The 24,783-nt window shown below is 43.5% G+C and overlaps 1 long non-coding RNA gene across 2 annotated transcripts; it reads right to left on the bottom strand.

The window, feature by feature from the left end:
- Positions 1-16,177: 16,177 nt before the first annotated feature.
- On the bottom strand, positions 16,178-24,466 carry LOC118940394. 2 transcript variants are annotated; one of them, XR_005036946.1, is made up of 6 exons: positions 24,223-24,466; positions 20,721-20,821; positions 18,936-19,033; positions 18,470-18,525; positions 17,183-17,233; positions 16,178-16,797 (listed from the first exon to the last, which is right to left on the bottom strand). It is a non-coding gene; the product is annotated as an uncharacterized LOC118940394 (long non-coding RNA). The 2 variants fall into 2 exon arrangements; XR_005036945.1 differs by lacking the exon at positions 18,936-19,033.
- Between the last annotated feature and the right edge of the window lie 317 nt (positions 24,467-24,783).

The following is a 24,783-nucleotide window of genomic DNA, read 5'->3' as shown; positions in this document are numbered from 1 at the left end:
ACACCACGGCCATCCTACAATCTAAACTAGATGCCCTCAATCTCACACAAATTATCAAGTTACCTACCATGTACAACCTTAAATATGTTATCGTGGGTACCCTGATAGATATCATCCTGACCAACCTGCCCTCTAAATCCACCTCTGCTGCCTTCAACCAGGATCTCAGCTATTACTGCCTCATTGCATGTGTCCGTAATCGGTCTGCGGTCAAATGACCCCCCCTCATCACTGTCAAACGCTCCCTAAAACACTTCAGCAAGCAGGCCTTTCTAATCGACCTGGCCTGGGTATCCTGGAAGGATATTGACCTCATTCTGTCAGTAGAGGATTCCTGGTTATTCTTTAAAAGTGCTTTCCTCACCATCTTAAATAAACATGCCCCATTCAAAAAATGTAGAACTAAGAACAGATAAAGCCCTTGGTTCACTCCAGACTTGACTGCCCTCAACCAGCACAAAAACATACTGTGGCGTATTGCATTTGCATCGAATAGCCCCCGCGATATGCAACTTTTCAGGGAAGTTAGGAACCAATATACACAGGCAGTTAGGAAAGCAAAGGCTAACTTTTTCAAACAGAAATTTGCCTCCTGTAGCACAAACTCAAAAAAGTTCTGGGACACTGTAAAGTCCATGGAGAATAAGAGCACCTCCTCCCAGCTGCCCACTGCACTGAGGCTAGGAAACACTGTCACCACGATTAATCTATGATATTCGAGAATTTCAATAAGCATTTTACTATGGCTGGCTATGCTTTCGACCTGGCTGCCCCTACCCCGGTCAACAGCCCCCCACCCCCCACATCAACTTGCCCAAGCCTCCCCCATTTCTCATTCACCCAAATCCAGATAGCTGATGTTCTGAAAGAGCTGCAAAATCTGGACCCCTACAAATCAGCTGGGCCAGACAATCTGGACCCTCTCTTTCTAAAATGATCCGCCGCAATTGTTGCAACACCTATTATTAGCCTGTTCAACTTTTCTTTTGTATCGTCTGGAAAGCTGCCACGATTATCCCCCTCTTCAAAGGGGGAAACACTCTAGACCCAAACTGTTACAGACCTATATCTATCCTACCCTGCCTTTCTAAAGTCTTCGAAAGCCAAGTGAACAAACAGATCACTGACGATTTCGAATCCCACCAAACCTTCTCCGCTATGCAATCTGGTTTCCGAGCTGGTCATGGGTGCAACTCAGCCACGCTCAAGGTGCTAAACAATATCATAACTGCCGTCGATAAAAGACAATACTGTGCAGTCGTATTCATCGACCTGGCTAAGGCTTTTGAATCTGTCAATCACCGCATTCTTAATAGCAGACTGGGTTACCCAAATGACTGCCTCGCCTGGTTCACCAACTACTTCTCCGATAGAGTTCAGTGTGTCAAATCGGAGGGCCTGTTGTCCGGACCTCTGGCAGTCTCTATGGTGGTGCCACAGGGTTCAATTCTCAGGCCGACTCTTTTTTCTGTATATGTCAATGATGTCGCTCTTGCTTCTGGTGATTCTCTGATCCACCTCTACACAGATGACACCATTCTGTACATATCTGTCCCTTCTTTGGACGCTGTGTTAACAAACCTGCAGATGAGCTTCAATGCCATACAACACTTTTTCCGTGGCCTCCAACTGCTCTTAAATGCTAGTAAAACTAAATGCATGCTCTTCAACCGATCGTGCCACTACTTCCTCCGAAGTCGGTCCCTCTCCTTGTTCGGGCGACATTCGGCGGTCGACGTCACCGGTCTTCTTGCCATCGCCGATCCACCTTTCATTTTCCATTTGTTTTGTTTTGTCTTGTCTTCCCACACACCTGGTTTTAATCCCATCAATTACATGTTGTGTATTTAACCCTCTGTTCCCCACATGTCCTTGTCCGGTATTGTTTTTTGTAAGTGCTTGTGCACGTTATGTCTGGGGGTTTTGTCCCATTATGATTGTATTTTGTTCACAGTGATTTTTATAATTTAACTGCACCGTTGGAACACAGTCTTTGCTCTCCTGCGCCTGATTTCTCTACCGCCAGTACGCAGCCTCACGCTGCCCGCACCCACCCGCCCGTCTAGCATCACTACTCTGGACGGTTCTGACTTAGAATATGTGGACAACTACAAATACCTTGGTGTCTGGTTAGACTAAACTCTCCTTCCAGACTCACATTAAGCATCTCCAATCCAAAATTCAATCTATATTAGGCTTCCTATTTCGCAAAAAAGCATCCTTCACACATGCTGCCAAACATACCCTCGTAAAACTGATGTAGTCTATCACAGTGCCATCCGTTTTGTCACCAAAGCCCCATATATTACCCACCACTGCGACCTGTACGCTCTCGTTGGCTGCCCCTCGCTTCATATTCATCACCAAACCCACTGGCTACAGGTCATCTACAAGTATTTGCTAGATAAAGCCCCGCCTTATCTCAGCTCACTGGTCACCATAGCAGCACCCATCCGTAGCACAAACTCCAGCAGGTATATTTCACTGGTCACCCCCAAAGCCAACTCCTCATTTGGCCGCCTTTCCTTCCAGTTCTCTGCTGCCAGTGACTGGAACAAATTGCAAGAATCACTGAAGCTGGAGTCTAATATCTCCCTCACTAACTACTATGGCCTATTTATTGCCTTGCCTCCCTAATCTTACTACATTTTCACACTCTGTATATTGATTTTTCCATTGTGTTACTGACTGTACGTTTGTTTATCCCATGTGTAACTCTGTTGTTTGTGTCACACTGCTTTGCTTTATCTTGGCCAGGTCGCAGTTGTAGTTGAGAACTTGAGATAGACTTGTCAGGCAAACCTATTGGCTATGGATTGATCTGCTGCAACTTGGTCTGGATCTGTTATAGCCATGGTTGTAGTGGCAGAGGAGAGTGTCAGGGCAGTTACATGCAGTAGGCCTCTGGTTTCATTTTATAATGAACTCTCTCTCTTTCTCTCGCTCTCTCAGCTGTAGATAAAGAGGGTGTGATTTAATTGGTTTTGGCATCAAGACACTCATTCTACCACTAGCCCGTCGCTGGGGTGTTAGAATGGGGGAGAACATCTATCTCAGTGTAATTACCCCTTATCAAATTAGTCATCGAAACAGTGTGTGGATAAAAAACAACAAAGACAATATGGGCTCTACTGATGTTGAAGAACCTAATAACTCCGTAGAACCCATAAACTGAAGGATGGAAGTCCACTACTCAAAGTGTATTGTACACTGAGTACAAAGCATTTTTACTGTGTACGTTTTAAGTTAGGGTACTCTTATGTCCACCCCCCGTATCAGCACAGGGTCAAAGCTGTCTAGGACAGTGAACTCTTGCTGTGTTAGTTCTTCATAGGATCTAAACCCCATTCCTGTTGACCCCCACTAATAAACAAGGTCGTCATCATCATCATCATCATCATCATCCTGTTTGACATGTTTCAATGAAGTTCTAATGTGTAAGTCAATCTACTGAAGAGTAGTAACTGTCTGTACCTTTTCATCCAGAGCTTCCTGCAGCTGGACCATCCTTCTCCTGTTTAACCATTTTTATTTTATTGAATCTTTATTTTGACTGGGGGTCATGCTGAGACCAAGGTGTCTTTTACAGATGAGCCCTGTATACACATCAATACGCTCTACTCATCAATATTCACACCAATACAGATCATTATATGACAAGAAAAACAATCATAGAAACACGTTCTTCAGTAAAAGGTCCTCAAATCAGCCTTTTGAATGGCCCTAGAGGCACCAATTCATCACATTTTAGAGACCCATGGAGATCATTCCACAAGTAAGGAGAGCAAAGGGATCTCCATAGTTAGCCATCTCCGTTAATAACGGAGTAAGGTAAGGCAGAGGTTTATGCAGGAAGGCTTTATAAAAAAAAATACAATAAGAGTACTATGAATCGATCTACGGGACTTCAGAGAGGGGGCCAATCTACTTTCTGATACAGAATGTGTAATGAACACGAGGGACATGGAGCTGGTTTCAAGCGCAGGGCGCAGCAGGTGTTGATTGCAACGGACCACAGGAGGAGGCAGGTAGCTGGGTCCAGGGGCAGGCAGAAGGTCACACACAGGGGGTTCAAAAGGCAACAGTACAGGCAGGGAAAAGGCTAGTAATGTAGTCTGGGAGATCAGGAAATAGGTTGATAACAGGAAATCCGATAGGCTAAAGTACAGGATGGGAATAGGCAAAAGGCGTCATTAGTGAGGCAGGCAAAACGATGATACACAGGAGGAGTAATTCATGGGAAACCCAGTACTCTGAAAGACGTGTCACAAAACAAACAACACACATTGATGGGGTGCAAAGAACTGAACTAAATAGTGTGTGATAATGACATAGAGTTGAAGTCTGAAGTTTACATATACTTAGGTTGGAGTCATTAAAACTTGTTTTTCAACCACTACAAACCAGTTGATTGTGCCTTTAAACAGCTTGGAAAAGTCCAGAAAATAGTGTCATGGCTTTAGAAGCTTTTGATAGGCTAATTTACTTATTTTGAGTCAATTGGAGGTGTACCTGTGGATGTATTTCAAGGCCTACCTTCAAACTCAGTGCCTCCTTGCTTGACATCATGGAAAATCAAAAGATATCAGCCAAGACCTCAGAAAAAAAAAATTGTAGACCTCCACAAGTCTGATTCATCCTTGGGAGCATTTCCAAACGCCTGAAGGTACCACGTTCATCTGTACAAACAATAGTACGCAAGTATAAACACCATGGGACCACGCAGCTGTCATACCGCTTAGGAAGGAGACGCATTCTGTCTCCTAGAGATTAATGTACTTTGGTGCGAAAAGTGCAAATCAATCCCAGAACAACAGCAACGGCCCTTGTTAAGATGCTGGAGGAAATAGGTACAAAAGTATCTATATCCACAGTAAAACAAGTCCTATATAGACATAATCTGAAAGGCCGCTCAGCAAGGACGAAGCCACTGCTCCAAAACCGCCATAAAAAAGCTAGACTACGGTTTGCAACTGCACATGGGGACAAAGATCATACTTTTTGATGAAACAAAAATAAACCTCTGACCATAATAAACATCGTTATGTTTGGAGGGAAAAGGGGGAGGCTTGCAAGCCGAAGAATACCATTCCAACCGTGAAGCATGGGGCTAGCAGCATCATGTTGTGGGGGTGCTTTGCTGCAGGAGGGACTGGTGCACTTCACAAAATAGATGGCATCATAAGGGAGGAAAATTATGTGGATATATTGAAGCAACATCAGTCAGGAAGTTAAAGCTTGGTCGCAAATGGGTCTTCCAAATGGACAATGACACCAAGCATACTTCCAAAGTTGTGTCAAAATGGCTTAAGTACAACAAAGTCAAGGAATTGGAGTGGCCATCACAAAGCCCTGACCTCAAACCTATAGAACATTTGTGGGCAGAACTGAAAAAGCGGGTGCAAGCAAGGAGGCCTACAAACCTGACTCAGTCACACCAGCTCTGTCAGGAGGAATGGGCCAAAATTCACCCAACTGATTGTGGGAAGCTTGTGGAAGGCTGCCCGAAACATGACCCAAGTTAAACAATTTAAAGGCAATGCTACCAAATACTAATTGAGTGTATGTAAACTTCTGGCCCGCTGGGAATGTGATGAAAGAAATAAAAGCTGAAATAAATAATTCTCTGTACTATTATTCTGAGATTTCACATTCTTAAAATAAAGTGGTTATCCTAACTGACCTAAGACAGGGAATTGTTTACTAGGATTAAATGTCAGGAAATGTGAAGAACTAAGTTTAAATATATTTGGCTATGGTGTATGTAAATTCAAACTTCAACTGTACAGGTGTGTGAACAGGTGATTAGAATTAAGGTAATCGGGATCTGGAGAGTGAGCTGTGTTCAGGGAATCTAGGGTGTTTGAGAGTGTGAGCTGGAAGCAGATGTTACAGAATGCAGTGATGTGTACTGAACCTATCGCCCGTTATAAAGCCTAGTGCGCTATGATAAACTGCACCCAATGGCTTCAATACAGTGGCAGCTGCCTTCATATAGAAAACAGCGCCATAGTCTATAACTGGTATGAATGTCAACTGAATGATTTTGTTTTCTGCTATTTAATGAAAGCCAGGACCTATTCTTACAAAATAAGCCCATTTTAATTCTTCATTTCTTAACGAATGAATCAATATGCTTTTTGAAATCCAGATATTCATAAGCGGGGACAGCACAAGGGACTTGATATCTCAGCCTCCTCTTTCTCTCTCTCCTTCTTCATCCATCCCTTCTCTGCCTCTCTCAACCTCTCCAGCTCTTCTCTCTCTAACTTCTCCTCCTGATTGGCGGACTGGGCCTCGAGGTCGGCCATGGCTCGTATTGTTTTGGATTCTTTCTTTTTCCAGTCAACCATGGTTTGACATAGAGCTCTGAGCTTCTGTTTAAAGTCTATTTTCAGCCAGCTGTAGCTTTATGGCCGTTTGTGTGTTCAAGTCCCTTCTCTCGCTCTCTTGCTGCTTGAGCTTAGCGATCATTTTGTCTGTTTTGGCCTGTATGGCTCTTATGACCTGATGGAGAGTGTTTCTCGTTCCGCTCGTCTCTGACTGGCCAGCCACTTCTCCTCCATGGCCATGGCAGCATGGAGATTCTCGTTTTCTAAGGCCTCCTGGAGAGTGTTCAGCTTGAGTTCTGGCTCTTTCTTCATGTCCTCCAGGAGAACATCGAAGAATTTATAGCCAGCCGTCTCTCTCTCGATCTCTCTGATCCGACTCTCAAGATCTTCCTTCTCCTTTCTCCAGCTCCCCTGAGAGGCAGAGAGAGTCTGATAGGGTGTGTGTGTGTGTGTGTGTGTGTGTGTGTGTGTGTGTGTGTGTGTGTGTGTGTGTGTGTGTGTGTTTAGCTCAGTGATTCAACGTATAACCTTGGCCCATAGAATTAGGAATTAGAACCTTGGCCGTTGTGACGTAAATCTGTCACCACTTTCATGACGACTGTAGGCCCATTCTCGTTTGTGAACAGGCCTAATAAGGTTTCTGTTCAATTCAAATAGGAAAACAATTGCCACATTTTTACCTGAAAACGTTATACAAGTTTATTATAGCTTGTTCTAAATGTAAGGGAGGCTAGTCTACTGAATCTGTGGAGCCGTCTTGGAAAGTTGCGTCACATTCCTATTCCATTTGGATCTTCATATTCCATTTCAAAGCATTGATTATAGCCATGTACTGTACTGTATTATATTGTACTGTGCTTGTTACCATATTTGACACTTAATTATTCTAATCTCTTCTCTGTTTGTTAAGAACTCTATGGACATCTGAAACAGACAGTTAACTACACCCTTTCACTCACACACACACATAACACCAAATACTTTGTTCACACTCACTGAGATATTGAACACCAAGTCCCATATTATACTGAACATAAAGCACTTTACTGAGGGAAGTGAAAGTTTGCCCTCTAAAGTCCGTAACTGATGTTATCAGTATCACATGGCTCTACATTCAATAGTGTAATGGTGCTTTGAGGTACAGTATAGTCTAATATTCACCAACAGATGGCAGTGTTGGATTGGATCAGAGAATAGACCAACGCTAATGTTGCCATAATGCTTTGCCAATTGAAAGACTGTCATTTTTGTTTTCTGAATTGCCACAACACAATTTTAGACGCTACAACACAACTTTGCACCCAGGGAGCAGACTGAACTCAAGGTGAGTGTTCCCTCAATCTGACCACCTCCTCGTTTGAAAATCAGAGTCCATGTTATTATGCTTTGGGCATCCATGATGGGAGGCAGTAGTTGGCTGGGCTGGTGCTCCAGGCATTGGCACATTTCTCTAGCTAGCCTGCTGTGGGAGGGAGGTTTGAATGAGTTTATGCAGATGGAAATGATGGGTCTCGGTTAATACCTGGGCCCGGAGGAGAGACGAGATGATCTCATTCTCATGCAAGTCTTGTACCACATGATGTGCGACTAAAAGCTACTGTGTTTTTCCCCCCTAATTCACGCGGAAAAGAAGGATAGATGCCAATGTAATGCATTCCCACTCGGATAGTGAGTGTTTCTTTGTTGATGTATTTATGCTTTCAAGGTTTATAGGGAAGGGAATATTAAAATGTTTATGTTATGTAATGTGTTCTATGGTGTGTCTGCACGCGTGTCTGTAGTTGCATGCGCTTGTGTGTGTACATTTCTGGAAACATGCCGGTTCCCCCAGCTTGCGACCATATAGATCCCAGAATCCGAGCGGTTTCTCCACAAAGACGCTTTTGATATCAAATTGGGGGGGAAGACGTGAAGATGTGAATTCCTCATTGACACAAAATGAGTTCTCCGAGTGGGCTGTAAATGACAACTCTTGAGTCTTTTTTACCTCAACACCCCAGCTGTGAGCTTTCTAGCCTATGCGCTTCCGCAATGTGGTTTCAGGGAAATTCGTATAATTCTATACGTAAATCCGTGACACTCTATTTAGTATGATATGCTACGCTACATTAGGTTACATTATGAATGGAATAGCGGCCTTACAATAGCATACCTCTTGGAGGACTTATAGTATTGCACTTCTTTATCTAAGACCAGGTTGCTTGTTGCGCATAACAACAAAAGAGAATTACGGGGAGAATTTACGTTGGCGGTTAGGGGAACTAACGACAAAGGTTAGCAGAACTAAAAGGTGAGGCGAATTTACATAGGTGAATTGGGTTAAGTTGAGTATTTAGGTTTTTTTTGTATTTCATTAGGATTCCCAATTTGCTGGATCCAAACAGGAAACTAAACATGTAGCTGATGTGTAAACGGTTAGGCCACCAGTGTACATAGACACACAGACTTTATTCAAGGTCAGTTGTAAGGTCATTAGTAAATACAGAAAACAAAAATATCCCTGCTGTACACCACACTCAATCAAATTTGCATTAGAGAGGCTTCCTTTAAAGAAAACCCTCTATTCTTTTAGATAGGTAACTCTCAATCCCAGGGTTAACTAAAATTCTACTGTTGTTCCCGATTTGAACATGCAACCTTTGGATTGTCTCAGATTACGCCCAGCCATCCTCCCCAACCAACCTCCCTACTTTCGTTTCTGTCTGAAGTAAAATAGTAGGTATCATAATGTCTTGGAGGTGCTCATAAATATCTAAAGTATATTTTGTATTGCTCTGATACCAGGCTGCCATCCAACGGGGACGCAGCCTCCCATATAGTCCTTTTCAGGAGGTCCAAAACCCTTTTACTTTATCGCAAAGTCTTATGAGAGGACCATTCTAATGACCTGCTCTATTTTCTCTGTCAGTCACAAACTCTGCAGATGCATTCTCCTCAGATAACCTTGGCCTTAATCACCAATCAACTCCTGAGATGCAGCTACAGCAGCCATAGCACAATAGTCACTCCCCGAAGACTTGCGCTCCATGCTCAACCACAACAGACCACATTGGTCTGAAGCAATTTCATTGATTTGGATTTTGGATAAATAACTCAGAAGTATTATCTGGTTGCCAAGGTGCAGAGATGTCAAGTGCTCATTATATTTTACCTGGCTAAGCCTCTTCATTTTACTTCAACCCTCAGGGGCTGGGACCTATTTATGTATAAAAAAATATACACAAATATTTGATAAAATATTGAATTTGGCCTTTACGACTACAGCCCATAGAAAAGCATTGAATAAAACATGGCAAATAATACAATAAAAAATACACTTCTAAACCATCTTCCCCATTATCCCCTGTGTATTTATACCTGTGTTTTCTGTTCGTCTGTTGCCCGTTCGTCTTGTTTGTCAAGTCAACCAGTGTTTTTGTTTCTCAGCTCCTGCTTTTTACTTCTCAGCTCCTGCTTTTTCCCCAGTCTCTCTTTTCTCGCCCTGCCTGACCACTCTGCCTGCCTACTGACCTGTACCTTTGACCTCTGCCTTTACCCTGAGCCTTCCTGCCGTCCGGTACCGTTGCCTCACCTCTGGTCACTGACCCCTGCCTGACCTGTCTATTGCCTGCCCATATTGGATCATTAAACTATTGTTTATTCAACATGGTCTGCATCTGGGCCTTACCTTCATACCTGATAATTATGATGTATGTCCTATATCAAGGATATATAAGAAAGCTCAGGAAATATTTTTGTTTTTTTGTACACATTTAACCCCTTATTTTTGTTGGGACAAAACTACTTCCATTCGTTACCTTCAGACGAGAGGTCGTAGAGCACAACAGCGAACACCATGTTTGTGAGAGCCTTTAGATGCTACAGACTCTTAAGGATTACATTTAGGCAGGTAATTGTATCAGCCATAGGAAACAAACGCACACCCGTGCGCACACACACAAAGTGGGAGGCAGGGAGAGACTGTCATGTCTCTACAGTTATGAAATCAACCAAGACAAAGTCCCCCATCTGGGCCTCTTATTTCTGAGGACTTACAGAGGGTTTGCCGCCTGTCGGTCTGGCTTTCCCTCTGACGCCCCCGCCCCTTAATTCTGCTCTGTTTCTTCAGACACTCACCCTTCTCTCCCCCTACTCCTCAACTCTTCCATCCATCCCATCCAGGGCTGCCTGCCTGAGGGGTGAGTCAGACCAGAAGGGTGACTCATGTCCTCGATGTGGAGGGGGAGACAGGCAAGCAGGGGAAGCCCAGGCTCTCCCCTCCAAGGTGGGGGATCACTAGTCATGGCGTGTGGTGGCTGCACTGAGTCATTCTAGTCCCTCTCATTCCCATGACCTGGTTTGGTTGTTGGGAGTTGTTCCGACTTTGTTTTGTGGGGGTTAGCCTAAAATTATGATATGCACATCGATATGTGTCATGTGGACTCATGCTGTATGAGTGGGAGGCAGTCTTGTGAAATGACGGCACCGAATTGCCCGTTTCAATTAAAGTGACTCCATTTAACTCTTTGAACGTCAGCCGGTTTATGCAACGATGTGAGACCCGGGGCCAGTGGGTATCGCTGAAGTGTGGCATCTCTTCAGCCAGACCCAGTGTGATGTGCGGATCTGACGCTGGAATCCATCAGCACACTTATGTACCTCTCAGTGGAAAAGCACTCCTTTTTTTTCAGCATCAATGCAGTCAATCCAAGTCAGCACTTTCATACGTTTACTGTTTTCTTGGTCTAAAATGAGTTAGCCTAGTGCACTGATCAAGTCATATTTTAGTCTTTCCTCTCAGTCACTTACTTGGGCAGCTCCCAGGCAGGGTCCTCCCGCCTAACAATTCTAGGTAGAGAGAACATTTTTGTAATGTTACCCAAAATGTTCCCCTGATGTTTGAGTGTCCAGTTTCCCATTGGTTATGGGAACATTCTATCCATGTCAGCAAAAACCTTCTGCTAACCTATATATGTTTGGGTGTTTTTGAACTTACCCAGAATGTGGTTACTATGTTCTCAGAATATCCAATATTAATGTTCTCGACACGTTTCATGGGATGTTGCAAGAACATTAATGTGTCCAGTTTTCTGAGGGTTAGGAGAATATCCCATCAACATCATATTCAACATACACAGAACATGGTTGCCATGTTCTCCAAATATAAGATGGTAAAGTTCTAGACACGTTTCATTGTTAATTCACCTGTTAATTGAAATGCATTCCAGGTGACTACATCATGAAGCTGGTTGAGAGAATGCCAAGAGTGTGCAAAGTTGTCATTAAGGCAAAGTGTGGCTACTTTGAAAAATCTCAAATCTCAAATATTATTTTGGTTACTATACATGAATCCATGTGTGTTATTTCATAGTTTTAATGTCTTCACTATTATTCTACAATATAGTACAAATAAAGAAAAACCCTTGAATGAGTTGGTGTGTCCAAACTTTTGACTAGTACTGTATATATAAAACGTCTGTAATAAGTGAATTAAATGAATGATAAGAAAATAGTCAGATGAACTGATAGCTGACACAGACAATGCAATGTAATCATGTACGTCAAAGTTTGTCAAATGTGTAAGTTGAAAACAACAAACATGTCAAGAACATTATTATCTTATATTCCGAGAACATTACAACCATGTTCTGTGTATGTTTGGTGTGACGTTGATGGAATATTCTCCTAACCCTCCGAAAACTGGACACCTGAATGTTCCTGCAATGTTCCCATGAAATGTGTCTGGAAAACCCTCAGAAAACGAGACACTGGAATATTCTTGCAATGTTCAGTGGTGTTAAGTAATTAAGTAAAAATTATTTGAAGTACTACTTAAGTGTTTTAGGGGTATCTGTACTTTACTGTTTATATTTTTGACAACATTGACCCTTTTCCCACTACGTTCCTAAAAATATGTACTTTCTACACCCATACATGTTTCCAGACACCCAAAAATACTCATTACATTTCAAGTGCTTTGCAGGACAGGAAAATGGTCCTATTCACGCAGTTATCAAATGAACATGTTGTCATCCCTACTGCCTCTGATCTGGCGGATTCACGAAACTGCTTAGTTTGTAAATATGTCTGAGTGTTGGAGTGTGCCTCTAGCTATCCGTAAATAAATAAAAAACAAGACAATCTGTCTGGTTTGCTTAATATAAGGAATTTGAAATATTTTATAGCATTTACTTATGTATATTTTAGCCATTACATTTACCTTTGATACTTATATAGTATATTTAAAACCAAGTACTTGTAGACTTTTACTCAATGTTTGTTGTTTCACTATGCTTCTTCAACCCCTCCACCGCCAAACACAGAGGGTAATTTCTCTATGCTAATGCCAGGCCAATTAGATGCAGCTCCTCAGCGCCCCTGAGTGTTGCCTCGTGCCTGAAGTGGCGACTACGACTGAGAGAATGAAGAAAAGCCATCTCGAAAGGATACCTAGCTATGGTGGATAGGAGGAGGATGAGTCCCTGACCCTGTGACCCCTGCGGAGTGGAGGGAGGCTGAGTGTTTTGAGTGCCCTCAAGCCTGATGTAATTGACTGGCGGACCCTCTTGTCAGTTGTTTGAGGGACGCTGCGGGAGGCTGCTGCTGCTGTATCAGCCCAGTGTTCATTATGCTGCTCACCTCTGTGAGGATTACCTCAGGAGATGGGTTATCCACAGGCCTTAATCCCTCTGGAGGGAGGGAGGGTAGGGGAGAAAAACATGTGGGTTACAAGGACAGGGGTAATGGGTGATACATGGGTGGAGAAGGGAGTCAAGGAGAGGAACCTGTGGGTCGGAAGAATAGGGAATGGAGTAGGAGTTAAAGGAATAGAGGAATGGAAAAGGGGGAAGAGGTGAGGAATCTGGGGGCCGGGAGGACCGGAGGAAAGGGGGATGAGTAGGAGGCTGAGGGATGTGTGTCAGTGCCTCCATGTGCTCTGCACTTGCCTTATTAATGTTAAAAAGCAACTAGATATTGTGCATGGTGAGACAGTTCTCTCGAGAACTTCAAACTTCTACCGGTCAATCAGTTCATCCCTATCTCTCTCTTTCCCCCAGTCTCTACCTAACTCTCTGTCTCCATCACTGTTTGTGTTTATCCATGTTTGGGCTTGGACCTGCGCGAATATTCGTCTAATGAGACATGTGACCAGCAATGGGTTCCAGTACCTGGGCATACATTGATTTGAGCATTGCTGTGCAGATTCTATTTAAGCAATGAGGCATGAGGGGGTTTGGTATATGGCCAATATACCATGGCTAAGGGCTGTTCTTATGCACGACTCAATGCGGAGTGCCTGGACACAGCCCTTAGCCGTGATATATTGGCCATATATCACAAACCCCAGAGGTGCCTTATTGTTATTATAAACTGGTTACCAATATAATTAGAGAAATAAAAATAAATGTTTTGTCATACCCATGGTATTCGGTCTGATATACCAATCAGCATTCAGGCCTCGAATAACCCAGTTTACAGTATAATAGGCCCTAACTATCTCTCTGTCCCCTGGCCCCTCTCTATCAGGTTCCATTAGAGCAGCATGGCCCTGTCCTCAGTTCTGGCCATTAAATTATCTCTCCAGGTCTGCCAACCAGAGAGAGAAGAGCAGGAAGGCTATGCTCATTACCCACAGGAGCCTCCGCTCTGCTCTGAGCTGCTCCACTCACTGCACAAAAGCTCCTCGCTTTCACCTCCTAATTTGAGACACTAGGGAGCATCGGGCCAGCAGATAGATATAGAGATACGCGCCATCCAGTGCTATCGCCACTCTCCACCTGATAGGCTTGTCCTGCATCCTTTTGATTACAGAGGCGGATTCAGAGTGCGCGCTTGGCAGGCGGGCGGGAGATGCACAGTGTACATATTATCCCCATTATTTTCTGCTGGATGCGGCTGACATTGTGCCATGTACGGTTGGGAGTTGGTAGTTGGTCCAGTCAGTACTACGTGACACTCTAATTTCCCCTGTACCCATCATGAGGTTGCTACAACAAGTTTAAATAGAGAATTTTGAGTAATCAAGGTGACAGACAGTGACACATTCAATACCGCCTTGCACACTCTTGCCTGTATCTAGCTGATATAGGATGTAATCATTAGTCCAACAGTTGCAAATGAGAGTTTCCATTGGACAAATTCAGTTATGTTTATCCCCGTTTCGTTCCGTTTGCTTCTGTTTAAGAAACGTTTATCAACAGAATCGGCGGAATGAATACACCCCAGATCACATTCTAACACATTTCACTTTCATAGCAGCCACATAAAAACAGCATGATCACTTTGCTCGTTGTATGTATAATTCCTTTTTGCAGCTATCTATCTATGCGCTCTCCTTCTCTCATATTTTCCCTTCTCGTGTGGACTTCAGTGCACAACACATCAACTGTCTGTGACCAGGCAAAAGAAGAAGAAAAAGGACCCTAACTGCTACACATAGCCTACATCGTTGTCATGTCATAGTCAACTAGAGCTACTAAATCTAACGGGTTAGTAAACCTGCTACAATCATGCAGTACAGTGTACAGTCAGAAAGCAGTTTAGCAGTAATAAATTAATAAAACAAAAAGTTTCCTTGACTTGGAAGAGTTCCAGTGTTGGATAGCCACAGCCAGCTAGCTAACATAGCATCCCTCTCTCTTTTACCCGGGTGTTTGAGTAGGCTACACTAGCTAGCTGCATTTGATAGCTCAGTGAAAGTGAAAATAAAATAAATACAACCAAATATAGCTCTCTCTCTCTCTCTCTCTCTCTCTCTCTCTCTCTCTAGCTTCTCCTTAATTTAGAAAGTAATTTGTTAAACTATTGTCTTTCTCTCTCGTTGAGTCAACTACTCACCACATGTTATGCACTGCAGTGCTAGCTAGCTCAGCTTATGCTTTCAGTACTAGAGTCATTCCCTGATCCGTTGATTGGGTGGACATCATCACTTCATGCTGCAAGAGCTCTGATAAGTTTTGGGACGTACTCCGGACGTTGTCATAATTACTGTGTAAGTCTATGGAAGGGTGTGAGAACCATGAGCCTCCTAGGTTTTGTATTGAAGTCAATGTACCCAGAGGAGGACAGGAGCTAGTGTGAGTTTAACCAATTATGAGTAGGCATTACCTAATAATTGCCTAGTAATTGTCTACTAATTGGTTGATGATGTCATTGGAAACACTTACTTTCCGCTATTTTTTTTAATACAAAACATAGAAGCCAGTCAGTTTCACATATGTTAAGGTTGGGGTGGTGCTTGGATTAAAAAAAATTAGAATCCCCATTAGCCGACGCCAATGGGGACAGCCAGTCTTACTGGGGTCCGACTTACTGGAGATGATTGTGAAAATGTCCCTTTAATAGAGTGGATCCAATGCCGCCCAATTCCCTTTATGGCAATGCATTTTTTTACTTTTTCGTAAAAAAAAAAACTTGCCTCCCTTTGTGCCCCTGACATACGAAAACAAACAAGCCAACGAAATCCCCAGGACAACAGGGGAAAAATCAACAGCAACAACAAGGATTCAATCATTTATTTAATCAGCCAGGAAGCATGGCGTCTTCGATCTCATTTGGGGGCCGAGGAGACTAGGGACCAGGAAGTCAGCTGACACAGTACAGGTCGCACTGCTCCGTCTGTTGAGACCCTATATATAGACACCAAATCATATCTGCTTCCAAGAAATCATTCAACTACCAACCACACAGTCCCATTTCCCTCCTAAGCCACAGAACCTCCAATAGAATCAACAACTTCTCAAAAGGATACTTAGTCATGTGGTCTGTAGGTGCACATACTGATATGTTGTGTGTTCCTGTTTCCACTGGCAGACTTCGAACTCTACCAACATTTTCAGACAAAGATACAACAGAGAGTAGCTCAGACAAATATCTTGTTTATTTAATTGAGGGGAGGGTGGTGTGAGGGAAGAATTGGTCTCTAGCCTCTTGGACCACAGAAGGCCAGACTGTAAACTCTGGTCTCTGTTTGACTTTCCATCATCCTTTATTAGAGTGTGACTCTTGGAGGACATCTGTGTCTTCATATGATTACACCTCTCCAGAATGTCAAACAGCAACTTATCATAGAGGAGTAGACATCATGCTTTAGAACGGTTGCATCCCCTCTGTTCCTCTTAGCTTTCAATGCAGAGTCGGACAAGGTTAGAAATGTATTTTCATGAGCTTTGGTGTCTCTGGTATATAACTGAAGATCTTTGACTCCTCCTCTGTGGCAGCGCTACCTGTGATGGTTTCTAGATGATTCACACCAGTAAGCATTTCAAAACAATCAACGAGGAAGGCTTCATGCTGCTATTGTCCATTTTAGCTGCTGAGCAGTGTGGTCCATGGCTTAGCTCTTCTGTCTGTGGGTGCAGAGGACCTACAGCTGTCTGTAAGTAAGGGCTGGATGACGGGAGGGAAACCAGTCTTGGAAGGAAGGGGAGAAGTGGTTTGAGCCATCCCCAGGCTCGTGGTGAGGATATTTATCCAGGGAAGCACACTGGGAGGGGGAAGAGAGAGGCAGTTAGTTTGTAAGTTAGCTGCTGACTAGCGAACCTACTAATGCTACTGCAACAATGGTGTGACACAGGTTAAAAGCAACGAGACCATCCTCCAAAACACATTTTCGGACACTATTACAAACTGTAACCATTTTGTTTATCGAGTATGGAGTTTTCAGGCTGTAGACGTTTCTCCTTTAGCACATGGTTCAAAGCCTTTATCAGCTGACGGGATAAATCACTGTGTAAATATTCCTGTGCAGGGAATCGCCAAAGACGAAGTTGTCCTTCGAAACACGTTCCCAGAATTCAACTTCAAACAACACAGATGTCCGCTAGAGTGGTGGTAATCACAAAATCACACAGAGACTTGGATCGACTCACCAGTTGCCTAGCCGTTGAACCGAGGACATGTTCTACATCCTGGACCCACATCTGTGAAAGAGAGAGAGGTAGAGATAGAGAGGGGGGAAAAAAGAGATCAGACAGACAAGGGGATGATAAGCAGTTGACACGCAAGGACATTAATCATTCAAAGAGAGCGAGACGTTGTTGCAAAGCAGAATGTCTTTATGCCACATTTTCTCAGGCTAAGGGAGCAGTTTTCCGCCTCGCATTGCCATAAAACATTTAGCAGCATGCTGGATTTCTCCCCAGGAACTGTGTGTTCCCTTGGTTTTCTTGTGACCCAGAAGTCTCAAGTCTTGATGGATTGACATTTCCAAGTTGCCTCATCACACAGTCACATACACACACTCCATCCAATCCATCTATGTACATTCAAAAACGACATAGAAGTGCATGCAGTACGGGGGCTGATCAACGGCATCAGGAAAGGTGGCATGAGAGTAAAACCCTTCCAAGCTACAACCCTTAGAGAGTTCACCTTTGTGGATCCCCCCAGGTCGTAGCAGACACACACAACAATTTAGTGTTGGTAGTTTGCCTGAGATGAGAAAACACAGAGAGAGTGTGCAGGTGAGAGATGGATGAAGGGAGTTTCAGGTGAGGTCTTTCTTACTCTGTGGCTCTTCTCTATGCTCCACTCCCTCACATCTCTCCAGTGCCCTGGCAGGCGAGCACTATCCTCTGCTCCAGGCATGCTGAAGAAGTGTCCTCTCTCTCCCTTCTGACTCCCAGACAGTCCCACTCCACTGGTGTTTGGAATTGGCCCAAACAGAGCTGGGTGTTTCTGGCCAGACCACCCCCTCTTATCGGTCTCAGGTGACTGACACTGTTTCTGTATTTGCAACTTGAGTTGAGACATTGATACTCTGCCCTGTGTGCTAGAGTTCCTCTGGTTAGGGCAAGGCTCTTTCCTTGCCTTTCAGTACATCCTGCCCCTAGTCACGAGGCTAAACCATCTCAGACTTAGTCAACCTCAAATATCTGAAAAGCTACTTCAACCTCAATTAGCTGTGTAATTGGACCGGCCAAATAAGAGAGAGGGCTTTGATCAATGGGAAAGATTATCTATGCATTTCTCTCTGCATTATAAACGATCTGACAAAAGAAAGAGCCATTATTGATGTGAAGACAGATTTAATGATTTACTGTCCTAGCACTGCTGCTGAATCATAATTATTACAAACTGTAGCCATTAGTGGGGTTATATGGATGACTAATATCGAGAAATCAGAAAAGACTAGAATAGAATAATTGGACTCTCACCTGTTCCTTTTCTTTCCATACAGCCTGGTCACCACTGGTTGCTGCTGCCTGAGGATCTGAAAATAGGAATTTCCACCAGAAAGTTTAAACCAGTAGACTGTCTTGTATAGGTAGACTCTGTACTATAAAACACATGTTAGCCATGAGAGTTTAGCTTGCCTAGCTAGCCTGATGCACTGCCACCTGGGACTAAAATGCTTTTGGCTCGACTCCTGGACACTTGTTTAAAGTATCCACTACTATAGTCATACCAAGTCTCTGTGTAGTAATCCAGGGCCTGTATTTAAAAAGTGTTTCAGAGTAGGGTCTCTCCTGCCCGTATAATCATATGCATTATGATTTAAAAGGCAAAACGGATCCTTTAGCAGCACTCCTACTCAGACTCTTTGTGAATGCGGGCCCCGGAGCCTACGGCACCTCACTAGCACTAAGCCTAAACTCTGATTGGGTGGTTATTGATGCTTACCATCCAGGAAGCTTCACTGGTATTGCCATGGAAACAAAGACTAGCCAGCCAGATGCATTTGGGGAAGAGCGGCTCCAGATTCCAATTTGACTAATTTACTGGAATGAAACCAGAGGGAGCAGGTCTTATACTTTTCCCTGAACCCGTTCCCATAACAAGCCTGTGTCTCTCTCACGCTCTTTCTCCACATGTTGGAGCAACTAGTGATATGTAGATATGGTTAAACGTGTCAGTTTATCTATAGAGCTTGACCTCTTATTTACAGTACCAGTCAAAAGTTTGGACACACCCACTCAATAGTGAAGACATCAATTATATTTATATTTGAGTTTCTTCAAAGTAGCCACCCTTTGTCTTGATGACAGCTTTGCACACTCTTGGCACTCTCTCAACCAGCTTCACGAGGTAGTCACCTGGAATGCATTTCATTTAACAGGTGTGCCTTGTAAAAAGTTCATTTGTGGAATTTCTTTCCATCTTAGTGCGTTTGAGACAATCAGTTGTGTTGTGACAAAGTAGGGGTGGTATACAGAAGATAGCTCTATTTGGTAAAAGACCAAGTCCATATTATGGTAAGAACAGCTCAAATGAGCAAAGAGAAATGACCGTCCATCATTACTTTAAGACATGAAGGTCAGTCAATGCAGAAAAATTTAAGAACTTAAAAGTTTTCTCAAGTGCAGTCGCAAAAACCATCAAGCGCTATGATGAAACTGGCTCTCATGAGGACCGCCACAGGAAAGTAAGACCCAGAGTTACCTCTGCTGCAGAGGATAAGTTGAGTAGAGTTACTAACCTCAGAAATTGCAGCCCAAATAACAGACACATCTCAACATAAACTGTTTTAATTGGAGACTGTGAATCAGGTTTTCATGGTTGAATTGCTGCAAAGAAACCACTACTAAAGGACACCAATAAGAAGAAGAGACTTGCTTGGGCCAAGAAATACGTCCAAATTTGAGATCTTTGTCAGACGCAGAGTAGCTGAACGGATGATCTCCGCATGTGTAGTTCCCACCGTGAAGCATGGAGGAGGAGGTGTGATGTTGTGGGGGTGCGTTGCTGGTGACACGTTCAGTGATTTATTTGCAAATTCAAGGCACACTTAACCAGCATGGCTACCACAGTCCAGGCTGTGTAAGGGCTATTTGACCAAGAAGGAGAGTGATGGTGTGCTGCATTAGATGACCTGGTCTCCACAATCACCCGAGCTCAACCCAATTGAGATGGTTTGGGATGAGTTGGACTGCAGAGTGAAGAAAAAGTAGCCTACAAGTGCTCAGCATATGTGGGAACTCCTCCAAGACTGTTAGAAAAGCATTCCAGGTGATGCTGGTTGAGAGAATGCCAAGAGTTTGCAAACTGTCATAATGGCAAAGGGTGGCTACTTTGAAAAATCTAAAATCATAAATCTATTTTGATTTGTTGATTTTTCTTTTTAGTTACTACATTATTCAATGTGTGTTATTTCATAGTTTGGATGTCTTCACTATTATTATACAATGTAGAAAATAGTACAAATAAAGAAAAACACTGGAATGAGTAGGTGTGTCCAAACTTTTGACTGGTGCTGTACAGTATGTCTACTATGCTGCATGGTCTTTGGTGTAGGTATGCTTTCCCACAGCACCAGTTGAACTACAACTTTACTACCGACACAACAAACTGTATTCTTTACTCACAAATTGCAAGTAAACTCCATTAGAAGCCCATGAGGATGACAGGCGTGTGTTTTTGAAGGCTATTTCGATCTGCAGTACATCCAAATTTACTGTAGTAATGTACCTGCAACTGATGCCTGACAGCGCGGTGAGCCTCACTTCTCCATGGACTGCAGTTCTCTCTGCACGTATGCCATCTCTTTCTCCCCCAGCTCGTCCGGATGGCTGAAAGGATGGAGGGAAGGAGGAGAGAAGAGGAAAGCAGGGGTGGAGAGGTGGATGGACAGCAGGTGAAAGATCGTATTAGCACTGGAGAAGAGGGTGTGACAGATAAACTCCCACAGCTGAATAACTCTGGGATTTCTAAGTGTAAGTATGGTGACTGCTCGCCTTTTTGGCATGGGCTGTCACCAATCCCTTAGTGATTCAGTGACTTCCTGCCAGAAAGAGAGAGACAGATTACTCTGAGGACATGATTTTTGGTTGCTTTGTTGGTTTTTGAGAGGGATTCTCCTTTTAGCTGGTCAAGCACAAAGCCTGCACAGTCAGTTTGGTTCAATGCAAAGCAATGTGTCACTGTTTCCAGGTTGGTGGGTAGCAGTGTTCCACAATCTGCATAGAACATGTTTGGCGCTTGTAATGTAGTCAGTGTTCAATATACAGAGGAGAGAATTACTACCCGAGCATATCTGTCAAGCAGTCTGTTTGTGCTTGTAATGTAGTCAGTGTTCAATATACAGAGGAGAGAATTACTACCCGAGCATATCTGTCAAGCAGTCTGTTTGTGCTTGTAATGTAGTCAGTGTTCAATATACAGAGGAGAGAATTACTACCCGAGCATATCTGTCAAGCAGTCTGTTTGTGCTTGTAATGTAGTCAGTGTTCAATATACAGAGGAGAGAATTACTACCCGAGCATATCTGTCAAGCAGTCTGTTTGTGCTTGTAATGCCTGTGTATGTGTGTGCGCGTGTGTGTTTTACATTATTTAAAACAAGCCTCCAGAGATTGTACGGCAGCTCAGAGGTTCATAGAGAGAGTGTTAATCAGCTCCAGGGGTAAACAGAAGATCTGTGTTGTTGGTTCTCAGTCCCACGGAAGATGTTTGAATATACTCAAACCACTCCTGCCACCCCAAGCCCTGTGGCATCTCCATGTGCTGAGCTGATAGGGAATGCTCTTACATAGTAAACTGGGTGGCAGGTCGGAAGGTTGCCTAGTGGTTAGAGTGTCGGGCCTGTAACACATCTGTTGATGTGCCCTTGAGCAAGACACTTAACCCTCATTTGCTCCAGGGGTGTCATACTACTACAGCTATAAAACAACACATTTCACTACATTTTTATTTAATTCTACATTTCTTTTGAATCCCAGCCCCCGTCCCCACAGGAGGCCTTTTGCCTTTTGGTAGACCGTCATTTAATTAAAAAAATCCAGTGTATCTGGTAGGGGAGCCTAGTGGTTAGAGCATTGGACTAGTAACCGGAAGGTTGCAAGTTCAAACCCCCGAGCTGACAAGGTACAAATATGTCGTTCTGCCCCTGAACAGGCAGTTAACCCACTGTTCCTAGGCCGTCATTGAAAATAAGAATTTGTTCTTAACTGACTTGCCTAGTTAAATAAAGGTAAAAAAAAAAGTATATTGCTGAAGAGGTACTGTTACTTAAAGTGTGTTATTTCTTTGGACTGGCTGTGTGAGAGTGATACTGTGGGTGGCTGAGGAGTGTCTGTAATGTTGTCTGTGTAAGTATGTGCTTGTGGGAAGGACGATCAGGGGAATGTCCTCAGTGGCCTCTCTCTCTACTCAACTCTCCAGCAACAAGGCTCTCCAAGGACAGTAGTGTGTCACTCTTTATTTGGATAGTCTGGATAGTGCATCTGTAGATGCTCTACAGATGATCATACTACCAACAAACTATCTGTTGATAAGCAACTGCTTGCTAAGGTTACAGTTACGGTAAGGGTTAGGGCTAGGGTCAGGGTAAAGGTTCAGTTTAGGGTTAGAATAATTATTATTTAATTAATTAATTAATTAATTAATTTTTTAAAAATGTATTTAACCTTTATTTAACTCAGCAAGTCAGTTAAGAACAAATTCTTATTTACATTGACGGCCTACACGATGGCCAAACCCGGACAACGCTGGGCCAATTGTGTGCTGCCCTATGGGACTCTCAATCACGGCCAGATGTGATACAGCCTGGATAAGGGTTAAGGTTAGGGGTACGTCTAGGGCTAGGGTTAGTAGATAGTTATTTCAAATGTTACTGATAGTCTGTAGATCATCTACAGATGGCCTATTCAAATAAAGTGTTACCCAATAGTGTATCAGACCAATCTAAGACTGACTGTCAGAGCTGATGGTGAAACACTACAGTAGCACTGTCTCACCCAGTCAAATTGATCACACAATAGAATGCTCACATTGGTTCTAAATCTCATGGCGAAAGAACAGGCTGTCCCATCTCCTCCCTGGCAAACTGGCCTTAACTCCAATAACGCCATAATGTCTACCCTCAACCTTTGAACTCAAACTTTTCAACCCGATCACAGCCTGTTCTCTTGTTGCGCAGAGTTAGACAAATGTGAGCAGAGAAAGATTATCTCAAAGATTATCCTGACAAGCATTTTAAGGATGGATTTAAATGGCTTGACAGTAATCCATGAGTCATAATGGTACAAAACAACACGTGAGGCGATGGAAGCTTGGGTCGTTTTTTTGTTGTAAACAATCTTATAGCCCAACTTGAGTTCAGAGTTGACTGGGAGGCTGGCACACCGGGTACAGGCTGGTATTTGGCATCAGCTTGACATCCAAACCACCACACCCAAGCCTCCATCCATCATAGTGGTGTTTTTACATTCCTCAAAACAAAATAACCTCACATACTGAACTTTACTTCCTCTCTCACCTTGGCATGAAGAGATCGTCTGTTATTTAGGTATCATGCTGTAGTACCGCAATTGATGTCCTCCCCATGATCTTGAGTTTTATGGCCACCATGGCGTTAACAATTCATATTTACTAGAAACGTCTGGTTTCTCCCAGAATGGTTGTTCCAAGATCTGTCCTTCAACATAACATTCAGCAGGGAACTAACTGAGCACACTTCACACTAACGATGCCAGCTTCGCAGCACAAAATCACCTTGAATCAATTCAACCCTCGACCCCTGGTGTTTTTCACACCACATAATTGCCTCTTTTCCCAGACAGTCACAGTGAGATGACATTCAAGGACAGGGAGGGCCTTAAGGCTGGGGGGGAACTAGAACAAATACATCTGGTGTACTCCGTACTGGCATTATACTCATCACACATAATAGAGATAGAGAGTGGAGACGACAAATGATTGGGAGATGACAAATTATTCTAACAAATGATTCGAACTGAAGAGCCCAAGTGCTGGCAAAACAGAATCTTTCTCATTGCAAATCCCACACAAGAATAAATCCATCAAACAAGACTAGAGCCCTCAGACATCAAACTTAGAGCCCCCAACCAGAGCATGATAGGGATCGGAGCTCTCCGTCTAGACCAGTTAACTTTCTCTATGCCAGACACGGGCAAGCAGGGACTGTAAAAGGGATGAATGGTTTATCGGTGGTTAGGCTTGGATGTACTCACGGTTTGACTCGGTTGTTGAATCGTCTGCGCAGAATGACTGACAGGGTCGAGATGATCAGGATCGTGGTGCACATGATCAACCTGGCCCACGCACCCAGCAAGCAGGCCGGGTCAGCATGAACAGCTCATGGGGGCTCCCTGTCCCACAATCCGGAGGGGCCAAGTTAGCGTAGCGTTAGCCTGTTAGCCTGTTCCAGTCCGCTGCCGTATGTCTTTCCCAGACCCCTGCTAAAACCTGGCTGGATTAGCAGATGGGGATTAGACCAGATGAGATCACTGATACTGCACTAGCGTAAACCACTATGTGATGTGTACGCACTTTCTCATTAATCTCTAATTAGACACGTATACCAGTTACATATGGAACTTCTGCTTCAGGTTCTGGACTAGAAAAAGTCTCAAGATGAATCATCATCCTGTTTATCAACCAGCATTATCACTGGTTATCAATGCTACTACCATGATGTGCCCCACAGAAGCCTATATTGACGACTTCCCTTATGGAATACTTTTCATAGGCCCCTGAATGCCAGACCCGTGGCAACCTAATGAACTATTACA

This window comes from Oncorhynchus mykiss, chromosome 17 (assembly GCF_013265735.2).
Source record: "Oncorhynchus mykiss isolate Arlee chromosome 17, USDA_OmykA_1.1, whole genome shotgun sequence".
Classification (NCBI taxonomy): domain Eukaryota; kingdom Metazoa; phylum Chordata; class Actinopteri; order Salmoniformes; family Salmonidae; genus Oncorhynchus; species Oncorhynchus mykiss.
Note: the sequence above shows the minus strand (reverse complement) of the source record. Positions and strands in the feature narration are given on the sequence as shown.